This window comes from Zea mays, chromosome 1 (assembly GCF_902167145.1).
Source record: "Zea mays cultivar B73 chromosome 1, Zm-B73-REFERENCE-NAM-5.0, whole genome shotgun sequence".
Taxonomy (NCBI): Eukaryota; Viridiplantae; Streptophyta; class Magnoliopsida; order Poales; family Poaceae; genus Zea; species Zea mays.
This window is the reverse complement of record NC_050096.1, coordinates 289,262,799-289,274,105: the sequence shown is the minus strand read 5'-3', so window position 1 is coordinate 289,274,105 and position 11,307 is coordinate 289,262,799. Positions and strand designations below refer to the sequence as shown.

General features: G+C 41.4%; 1 long non-coding RNA gene across 1 annotated transcript; it reads right to left on the bottom strand.

The window, feature by feature from the left end:
- Positions 1–6,283: 6,283 nt before the first annotated feature.
- Positions 6,284–8,347, bottom strand: LOC103644082 (uncharacterized). Its single transcript, XR_561464.3, has 3 exons — positions 7,403–8,347; positions 6,921–6,959; positions 6,284–6,840 (listed from the first exon to the last, which is right to left on the bottom strand). It is a non-coding gene; the product is annotated as an uncharacterized lncRNA (long non-coding RNA).
- Between the last annotated feature and the right edge of the window lie 2,960 nt (positions 8,348–11,307).

The window sequence follows — 11,307 nt, the reverse complement described above, 5'->3', positions numbered from 1 at the left end:
CGGTGCATCATGTACCTTCGGTTCGGCAGAAGGTATCTTGTCAAGTTTCCGTTTCTTAGGAGCTGGTGCCTTCGGTTCCGACGCTATTTTCATCCTCTTCAAGGCCTCTTCATCTTCCTTCACAGATCGGGCAGGTTGCCTCCTCAGAATGCTAACAACCTTTTTTCTTTTCGCTCCCCGACCCCTTCGTCAAGTCTGTCATAGTCCGGGTACTCGAAGTTCAGGGCATCCATTACCCGATTTAGCCTTCGTTTTGGCCAGGTACCGAAGGCAGCGGTCATTAGCTGATCTTCTTTCTTCGTGTAATTTCCAAGAATTTCGTTACACATAGTTTCTATTATTTCTAGCCATTCAATACACAGTTTCTTGAATTGTTCTTCAAACTTGAAGCGAAAGGGAAGACGAACAAGTTCATATTTCTTTCATACTTCCATCTTCTTTGGCATGCCCCGACCGTTACAAGTTGGAAATGTTTTATTTGCCAGGTATTCCTGCACTAAGTCCATAGTGCTAATTTCAGCAACCACCACTCTAAATTCGCTTCGGCCACCTGACATGGGGAGCCGAGTTGCATATTGCATAATGGCCTTGTCATCCCGAAGCTCAACCTCAGAGGACTCATAACCATAGTCATGAGTTTTTCCCTCTTCTTCTCATCAGCTTTCACGTAGAACCATTCGATTGTCCACCCGGTCGGCCACTTAGTGTGGTAGCCGATCATCGGGGCCTTGGTGTATTTTCGGTATGCAAAATTATAACATCCAAAAAATTTGTGAAGTCCATCTGCTCTGGCCTTCGTCTGATAATGCAACTCATGCACTCGGCAAAAACCTTCGGCATGGCACTTTTGCCCTGGCTTCGGAGAGCCCATATGTAAAAACTCAGTCTGACAATGGCATTTGGTGTCAACTGATGAAGATATATTTCAAACCTCTTCAAAACCTCTCCTATTATATCATATAGAGGAAACTGAAGCCCTGCCCTGAAGAAACTTTTAAATACAACAACTTTATCCTCCTTCGGCTCCAGGATCACTTCCTCGTCAGCAAAGCGAATAAGTTTACTCTCATCTTCCCCAAAATAGCATAGCTTCTTCATCATAACCAGGTCCTCTGCTGACACGGTAGATTTTCCAAATTCAATATGGCTCGGTTTTGATGGTCTTAGAATATTGTTGTCTTCTTCGTTTTCATCATCACTCTTGTCCTCAACTACAGTCTGCTCAGCTTTGGTAGTTTCACCTTCGGCAACAGCTTCCTCTGATATAACTAGACCCGATCGCCTCATCACTTCCGATATAGGCATTGTTTCTGTCACTTCGGCATCATCTCCCTCATGGGACACCCTAGCAGTGGATCTTACTCGAGCCATTTCAAGTGTTGTGGTTCCTTAAGACGAAGCTAACTTCGAATGACGAAGAGCGTGATTGGAAAGCACAATCTAGAAAGCTTCGACTTTGGTTAAAATTTTTAACCGCATAACAGTGCAATGGCAATGAATGATGTGGTAACTTCTCACCAACATGTCTGCTTATATAGTGATGCAGTGGAATAAGGTGGACCGCCAGACTGTCTACACTGACTGAGTGGTGGATCGGCTGACGCCCAGAATATTTTAATTGTTTTTCGACAACAAGCATAGGGAAGGTGTTTTTCGGACCTTCGACATTCTGAAGCCTCTGTGTTTTTCGCGGACCGAGATTGTTATGAAAAAACGATATAGCACCGCAAAGGGGCTACTGTTTGGGGGTCTTCTCCTCCACCGAAGGTCCTCAAGACAAAAACACCTTCGGCAAGATAATACAAAAGCTCACCGAAGCTATCATCAACCTCGGCTCAGTTTCTCAAGACGAAGGCCTTGTGTATAAGCAGCGTTGCGGAATGCCGAAGCTCAATAGCTTCGGCTCGGACCAAGCAATAAAGTAAAAGACTAAATAGACCTTATTAGATTTAGTTGCTTGTAAATAAACGTCCAAGGGTATGGATGTAATTTCACCTGGACTGCGTCCCGAGTCTATAAATAGATGAACAGTACCCATGTACTGTTCATGCTGGATTATATTCACTTTCTCGCATCCACACCTTCGAGCAAGCCGAAGGTATCAATGTAATATTAACATTGTTTATATTCATTTATATTTTATCGGATATAAGAATAAATCAATTAATGAAATACAACTATTATATTTATCCTTTTGCATTCCTACTCGCATATTAAATAATGAAGGTATGTCCTTCTTAACCTTCGTCTGACGAAGCTTTATACCCATGGGGAAATAATGCTTCGGTTGGACGAAGGTCCGTAATGACTAACTATTATGTTGCCTTGTTCTTGATATATAACATTTGAGGACAAGTGACCAACAGTATGACATTTAGTTCCACGTCCTAACCAAAATGTTGTAGGTACCAAGTGGGTATTCCGCAACAAACATGATGACCATGGTGTGGTGACAACGAACAAAGCACGACTTGTTGCAAAAGGTTATTCACAAGTCCAAGGTTTGGATTTTGATGAAACATATGCACCCGTAGCTAGGCTTGAGTCAATATGTATATTACTTGCTTATGCTACTTACCATGGCTTTAAGTTATATTATCGCTAATGGCTTCAAAGTCGGCAAAGCTGATCCTACTCTCTTTACTAAAACAATTGCAAATGATTTGTTTGTATGTCAGATTTATGTTGATGATATCATATTTGGGTCTACTAACAAATCTACTTGTGAAGAGTTTAGTAGGATTATGGTTCAAAAATTCGAGATGTCTATGATGGGGGAGTTAAAGTATTTTATAGGATTTCAAGTCAAGCAACTCTAAGAGGGCACCTTCATCAGCCAAACTAAGTGCATTCAAGACATACTCGCCAAGTTTGGAATGAAGGATGCCAAGCCCATCAAGACACCCATGGGAACCAATGGGCATCTCGACCTCGACACGGGAGGTAAATCCGTAGATCAAAAGGTATACCGGTCGATGATAGGATCTCTACTTTATTTATGTGCATCTCGACCAGATATTATGCTTTCCGTATGCATGTGTGCAAGATTCCAAGCCGATCCTAAGGAAGTTCACCTTAGGGTCGTAAAACGAATCTTGAGATATTTAGTTTATACACCTAAGTTTGGCCTTTGGTACCCCAAGGGATCCACTTTTGATTTAATAGGTTACTCAGATGCTGATTGGGCAGGGTGTAAAATTGATAGAAAGAGCACATCAGGGACTTGTCAGTTCTTGGGAAGATCCCTGGTGTCTTGGGCTTCAAAGAAACAAAATTTTGTAGCTCTTTCTACCGCCGAAACCGAGTACATTGCCGCAGGCCATTGTTGTGCGCAATTGCTATGGATGAGGCAAACCCTTAGGGATTATGGTTACAAGTTAACCAAAGTCCCTCTCCTATGTGATAATGAGAGTGCAATCCGCATGACGGATAATTCCGTTGAGCACAGCCGCGCTAAGCATATAGCCATTCGGTATCACTTTTTGAGGGATCACCAACAAAGGAGCAAAGAAAACCGAAGGCTGCCCTGGTCAGGCGCACCAGACTGTCTGGTGTGCCACCGGACAGTGTCCGGTGCACCAGGGTGAATCCACTCGAACTGCTCAGCTTCAAGTTTCTAGAAATGGATCTCCGCTATAATTCACCGGACTGTCCGGTGTAGCACCGGACTGTCTGGTGTGCCATGCGGAGCAACGGCTACTGCGCCAACGATCGACTGTCAACGCTACAATGCACGGACAGTTCGCGCAGAAGTCAGAGCAGCGCCAGAAAGCGCACCGGATAGTGAACAGTGACTGTCCGGTGCACCACTGGATTGTCCGGTGGCCCCACTTGTCAGAGCTCCAATGGTCTAACCCTAACGGTTGGGTGACGTGGCTGGCGCACCGGACTGTCCGGTGCGCCCATCGACAGCAGCCTTCCCCAACGGCCGCTTTGGTGGTTGGGGCTATAAATACCCTCAACCACCACACTTCAAGGCATCCAAGTTTTCAGCCAACACATTCAATACAAGAGCTAGTGCATTCAATACAAGACACAATTAGAGTCAATCAAAATCTCTCCAAGTCCCAATTCCACTCAAAGCAATAGTGACTAGAAGATATAGTTTTGCCGTGTTCTTTTGAGCTATTGCGCTTGGATCGCTTTTCTTCTTCCCCATTTCTTGTCCCAAGATCTTTGTAATCAAAGCAAGAGACACCAATTGTGTGGTGGTCCTTGTGGGGACTAAGTGTCCCAATTGATTGAAAAGAGAAGCTCACTCGATCTAAGTGACCGTTTGAGAGAGGGAAATGGTTGAAAGAGACCCGGTCTTTGTGACCACCTCAACGGGGAGTAGGTTTGCAAGAACCGAACCTCGGTAACACAAATCACCGTGTCACACTCTTCATTTGCTTGTGATTTGTTTTCGCCCTCTCTTTCGGACTCAGTTATATTTCTAACGCTAACCCCGGCTTGTAGTTGTGCTTAAACTTTATAAAATTTAGATTTGCCTATTCACCCCCCCTCTAGGCGACTTTCACATATAAATAGATGAACAGTAACACCGTACTGTTCACGATGGATTGTATTCACTCTTTCGCATCCTCGACTTCGAGCAAGACGAAGGTATCAATGTAATATTGATATTGTTGATATTCATACATGTTTTTATAGAATGCAAGAATAAATAAATTATTGAGATGTTGTCACTATGTTTACATCTTTGTATTCATGTTTACTTACTAAAATGATGAAGGTATTCTCTTCTAGACCTTCGTCTGATGATTATTATACCCTTGAGGGAATAATGCTTCGGAGGACGAGAGTCTCTTACAATTAACAATTGTGTTGCCTTTTTCTTGACTCACAACATTTGAAAACAAGTGAACAACATCAAGAAATAGAGATTATCTTTAAAGTAATGGCAGTGACATGTTATGATTTAGTAATAGAATGAGTAAATAATAGTGGAGAAATAAATAGGAAATGCTATTTTGTTTCATTTTCAGCAGCGGTAATAGTAAGTAATTCATTTAACAATATGTCAGGGGTCTTTTATTTTGTTTTTTTATTAGTATGGTGATTTCTCAGCCTTGATAACTAACACAAAATATTTTTTTTACAGAATAATAGCACCCTTCGTTTTTTCTGTAGGGATGATTCGCTGTTTCTTTCTGTGTATACATGGAACAAAATGGAACCCTCTACTTCCATAAATTGTTTGAACTATACCAATTGTTGACTAATAGTTCAGCCAGGAGCCCAACACAATAAAATAATAAATAATTACATTATATATATATATATATATATATATATATATATAGTTGTATATGTATCCATCCCTTCCTTTCCTCTTGCTAAGCTAAATGTTTTGAGCAGTAGTAGGCTCAGAAAATGCGATCGTGCATTGGTTCCGGCGATCGACTTCAATCAAGACAAATCAAACATGAAGATTGTTGACCACGCCATTAGCACAACCACGACAACGACACACGTCCAGATAAAGATCACAGAGCATTCCTCTTGTCCAACGTTAAATAGTTGAGCCATCGTTCTTGAACCACACAAGTCTCTCAAAAAACAAGCTACCAAACACAGCATAAACAGAGCGCCATCGATTGGCTTTAGAGTTTCAGCGCATACCGATGTTCATCGCGAGAAACACGATGAACTACACCATTAGCACGCAGCGGTACAACGGGTCGCGAGACATGAACCCGAGCACGTACATGGTGCGGACGACGGCGATGCCGATCAGTGGACAACGCGCGGTGCGGGGGAGGGAGCGGGGGCGGGTGTCAAGGAGTGTGGACGCCTTCGTTAGTGTCTTAATAGTAGTACTAGGTAGGTGCCCGTGCGTTGCGACGGCACATAAGTTATTGAGGTAGATCTATGGCTCCTCGTCCAAGTCGATGACAAACTATCGATGTTGCTAGACACCATCATTTGAGTAAGGATATAAGTATCCGGGATAGGAAGGAGCGTGAAGTTCTACACAAAACCGAACAGGTGCTTAGCGGCTCCTATCTTGCGAAACACGATAGAGATCCTCTTGTATGGACGAAATCAATATAATAAAATACATTTATATAAAAAAACAAAAATAGTAGTAGAGATGCTGCTGTGATAATGGAAATGTCAGCAAGAGTATTATATGAACAAATATGCTAGCATATGTAATGTAGTTGTAACGAAAAATAGAGCGAGTGAAATGAGAAACATAGAAAACGTTGATGGAAGTTTAGTACCATTTTTCATGAATTAGTAACAATACAAAGTTTAATTTGCTTTATCCATTCCATTTCCTTTCAAAACAATCTAGTTTAAATCATTACAATAACTTGTTTACTTATCACTTATCAGTACAATGCCAACTTCTCAAGCCTTTCATAGACACAAAACCTGTACAGACTTTCCTTTTTTCGTAGCACTACAAAAGTATGGAAACTCCTATGAGAAAATCAGTTTACATGGGAACGAGCAAACCTCAACAAGCACCACTTTTATGGTCACTAACAACCAAAAAAAGTCCAAAATTCCAAGAAAGGTGTGATCATGCACACTGCAGGTCAAGAAGCACTCATGGCACGACACCTACTTCCATAGCTGGAGCAGCAGCAGGCTTGCTGGTTTCCTGCAGCGAGATGACGCTCTGTCAGTCTCAAAGGCGTCAACGAGTGCCTTCACCTTACTCTTCCTCGCCTCAGCGACTCGGTCACGTTGTTGAACAGCCCTGGCTCCTGCTTTTTCGTTTCCTTTCTGTCCTGCCACCACCGCAGCACAACAACCTCGGCACCCGTGTCTCTCGCTACAGCATCGTCGCCGCTCCTTCTACTTGTGATCCTGTCGCATCTGCTCCTGGATGTTGCAAATCAAAGGCACCCCGAGATTAAGGGGTAGCAGTGACATGTAACTCTGAGTAAAATGCAGATGCTTACCTTTGCATCAAAATGGTGGTTCCTTGTTACTGTAACCAGCTGAAAGAGAGAGAATATGCAAGATGCAATGAAGGAGATGAACTGCAATGAACTCCCTGACATCTATAAATTTATGACATGTAAAACTCTCTGTCATGCACAAATTAAAATCCTATGAAACGATAGACTGAAGGATTGATTTTCAGTATTTCTCTTAGTTGTGTTAGCAGCCAAGTAATATATGTCAACTAAATAGATGCAGTACTGTCTTGGTTTTCAGTCCAGAAGGTGAATGAGTGTCAAGTTAACAATTACAATAATAAAATTGACATTGCCCGCATCTAATCAGCAACCACATATCTCGAAATGACTTGTAGGATAAAAATAAGACAGAGAACATTGTATTAATAGATCTAACAACATTGGATGTCCCTGATTCATGCTGCAAACTCTAATGCAATAACAAAACATGACTGTAAGAGTGAATTTCAGTGTTGACGCACCTAATGAGTTGAACAAAATGCCAGCCTGATGGCATTAAGAGTCCTAGAAAAATAGGCACGGTAGATGATGTAGTTGACCATGAGAGAACACTGGTTCAAGTAAATATACACCAACATTGGAAATAGTCTGATGAGGTGTTTTTCTACAGCAGTACAAATACACATTCTAGAGGTAACAAGAGGACCACAGTTGCATCTAAAAAAACCATTTAAGCAAGACACTCATGTCGAGGGTCAAGAGGGTCAGAGTTGAGACTATCATATAGAGTAGTAGTGGATGCAGTGGAGGCACATCTAAGAGTGCAATTACAACTAACATGGATGAATATTTTGGTGGCCATAAGTCACCAATCAATAACTGTACTATGGACATGGAAATTGTTGCTGGGATGTTTCAGCAAATAGAATGAGACCCTTGTCCTACCATAGCTCTATAGCACAGATCGAACATAGCAGTATGAACAAAATTAATAAAAATACAGAAATAGTGGTACATGCAGTTCTCAAAGATTAAGTTGAGATACAAAAATAAAAAATAGCACATAGCAGTATAGCACAGATCAATCAAATAGAGCTAAGTATTAAGAGAGGAATAGAGAAAGCATGAAGCAACTAACCAAATCTTTGTAGGACTTCTTTTTAGGTGTTTTAGTGCAGATGTTCTGGACCTGCACAAACACCACAAGATCAAAGAGTATATATAAGAATGGATGAAGGCTTATTATTTTCATTATACATAGAAACATGAAATATTCATAAGACCTCATGTTGTTTCTGGAACTGTGAGCATGCACCTACTAAAGTGAACTGGAAAACATACAATTACCTGAACCTAACACACAACCTTATGCTTAAACATATTCAATATCCACTTCCACTAAATTGATTAACCCTCTACAGTTGAAGCACATGATTACAACTAAGATAGTTAAGTTTCAAATGTTAGCGATATTAGTACTATCGTGAATTGTAAGCAATTAGTTGTAGTTGTAGCTGTCATCCGAATGCTCTTGCAGCTCCAAGTTTATGGCTTCATTATGTCATTTTCTACTGAAGCTTCATGAGTTTAATTTTCCTTTGTAGAAAATGGACCAGGAAATTGGCCCACTTTTAGACCAAAGTTGCTTGTATGACAGAACCTATTTCTGTAGAAACAGTCAGGCAAAAGTTTTGTGCTGTGGTAAGTGTTGCCAGCTGTTGACCTGACTGAAGAGCCCCCCCTCTTTTATTTGTATTGCGAAGTTCTAACACCAGGTACATGACTGTTCATTAGACTAAACATGCAAAAAAAATCAGGTTTCATACGGTTTAACGTAGTATGCCTTATTCCAGGTAGTCTATCATCTAGAACATTGGATACAAAGATAAAGGAGACAACCATAAGGCATGTACACACCCTAGAAAAGGCCCAGAGGCCATGAGCCCCAGCTGTGTATCATAGGGCTCCATCCTTTCTACTCTCTGGTGTCAATTGGAATGAAGAAAATCCAAAGGCATATTGTGCCTTCTTTTCTATACTGTGCTTTAAGTTCAATGCATTGTGGTTCCAGATGACAAGGAAACAAAATTATTCAAAACTTACACTTAGCATTCTAGAATTCAGTTCATGCATATATCAGTGAAAGACTAAAATACAGTTTTGGGTCATGCTCCTGCTCCTTCTCGAATCATGCAGGAGAATAGAGGCTGGATCCAAGTATAGAGGCTGTACTCCGTTGTATTATTAAGGTAGAGAAAAAAAGAGCAAAATAGGCCAAGAATATAGGCTGGATCCAAGTATAAAAACCAACTTGCTGCCAAAAATGATAAATTGACCTTATTCCAGTACTCAGAAGAATATCTAATACAAAAAATAAACAACAGAATCTCAAGGTGCTACAAGGCTGATTGTGAAATAAGTTTAGTAACAGAAGCAAATGAAAAATCAGTTGATGTGTACACCTATAACTGAAACAAGAGATTAAAGAAAACTGGTGAAGACCAACCCCTCCCAAGTAACTCCCTGAGACCAGAACCAGAGCCACGCAGCGCGGAGCTGTAGTTCGCCACCAGAGACCCATCGCTACGGCACAACCCCGACACAAACGAAGGCGCAGTGATGAATCCCTGGTCGGAAACCGAGTGCCAAAACGCGCATGCGCAGGAGCGAAGCCGCAACACGGATCAGAGGCGGAGGGCAGGCATTCGGAGCTCACCTCGGCAGGCGGGCAGTTGGGAGACTTGAGTGTTCTCTGGTATACAAAAATCTGATCATAAACCTTGCTTCCAAACAAACAAGCCTTCAAAATTCATCCATGGCAATTAAACATTTTCTCCCCAAATTAGTCTCAAGACTAACGGAAATGCCATGTTGGAAGCTTCGAAATTGCAATGATAAATTTTTGCATATATGGTGAATCCAACAAGACCAAAATAATGCACAGAATACAATAAAATAATGTTGTATGCAATAGGAGTGCATGATCAAAACAATACCTCATTTCACACTTTCCATCTTATATCTGTGCAGCTACGTACACTGGTATCAGGCATCTCCATGTAGCGCCACCTAGCAAAATACTTTCAGACTGGTGCTTTCGCATGCCCCGAGAAGCTCTCTTGTAATTGTAACCACAAAGATCTTCACTTATGCAAGCGGCAAGCCACCAAGTAGCCTATTATAAGAGGCAATATTTGGTATAAATTCTAAATCAAGCATTTCATCCAACACAGCCTCCCATTTCTTTCTTTTCCTATGCCTCCCAAATCCCTGCACCAGCACATGATAAGTTTCAGTGTCAGCCTCAAAACCCTTCTCCTTAGAGCATTTCCAAGAGGGACTTCTATAACTGGGGCCTAAAAAAATTAGGAACTGGTTTCTAGGGATTAGGACCCAACATCTTTTTACTCCAACAGCTACTCCTAAAACCAAATAGTTAATATATGTTAGCATCTAGTTTAAGAGAACAAACATAGAAGAACATTCTCAAACTCTCACCACAATGCAACAAAATTTATGGAACAGGAACAACCAGAGTATTCTCATCAACCCAAGATACTACTCCCTCCATCCATAATTCCCAATAGATAAGGACTCCTGAGAATTTTAGGAAAAAATAAGTGTACCAAGGGACTCCAGATAGGGAGGACATGCTGAACGGATCATCTACAACCAAAGTTATCCCCAAAATAACTTATGACCGCAATGATACAACCTAAAGAAGATAGAGTACCTAACCAAGGAAGATCAAAACAAAGCGTGATGAACCAAAAACACACTTCCTTCAATGCATCTTATTCCACATCATGGTATCAACAGAAAGCAGGACCCTGGCCCTCAGTTCCATGCATCATTAGGGCAGACTAAACAAAATCAGTGAGTTAACAGAACATGTCATCATCTCTAAGCATCACAGTGTAGATTGCATATATAATACTATTTGTGCAGTTATAGAAGCACAAATTCAGTGGCTATGCAAAGCAGGGCGCTCAGCTCCATGTATCATAAGGCACTAAAGCACCAAAGAGGTCATTACAAGAAGCAATAAACATGTGATCTGGACATTTTTTTCTCATCTACCTGCAAGTTCCTTGTCATTTTAATTCAAGAACTAAATTAATGAAGTTGTCAATGAGAATAAAACTGCACATCATTTTGGTTATTTCACAAGGCAAATGAAAATAAGATAATCATAAAGCTATATATATATCTAGAAATGTACAACACACTACAGTTAAGTGTTCGCTCGAATTGCAACGCCGAACCTGTAGCGGTGGCGGCCGTTATGGTGGCAACATCGCCTGGGATTCTGACATTGACGATCGACCGACCGACCGACCCCACGTCAGCCACCAGGTGCTCGCGCTCAGCGCCCAGGGCCTTAGTGGCATCCACGCACCGCACGCCCACCATTCGCATATGCACA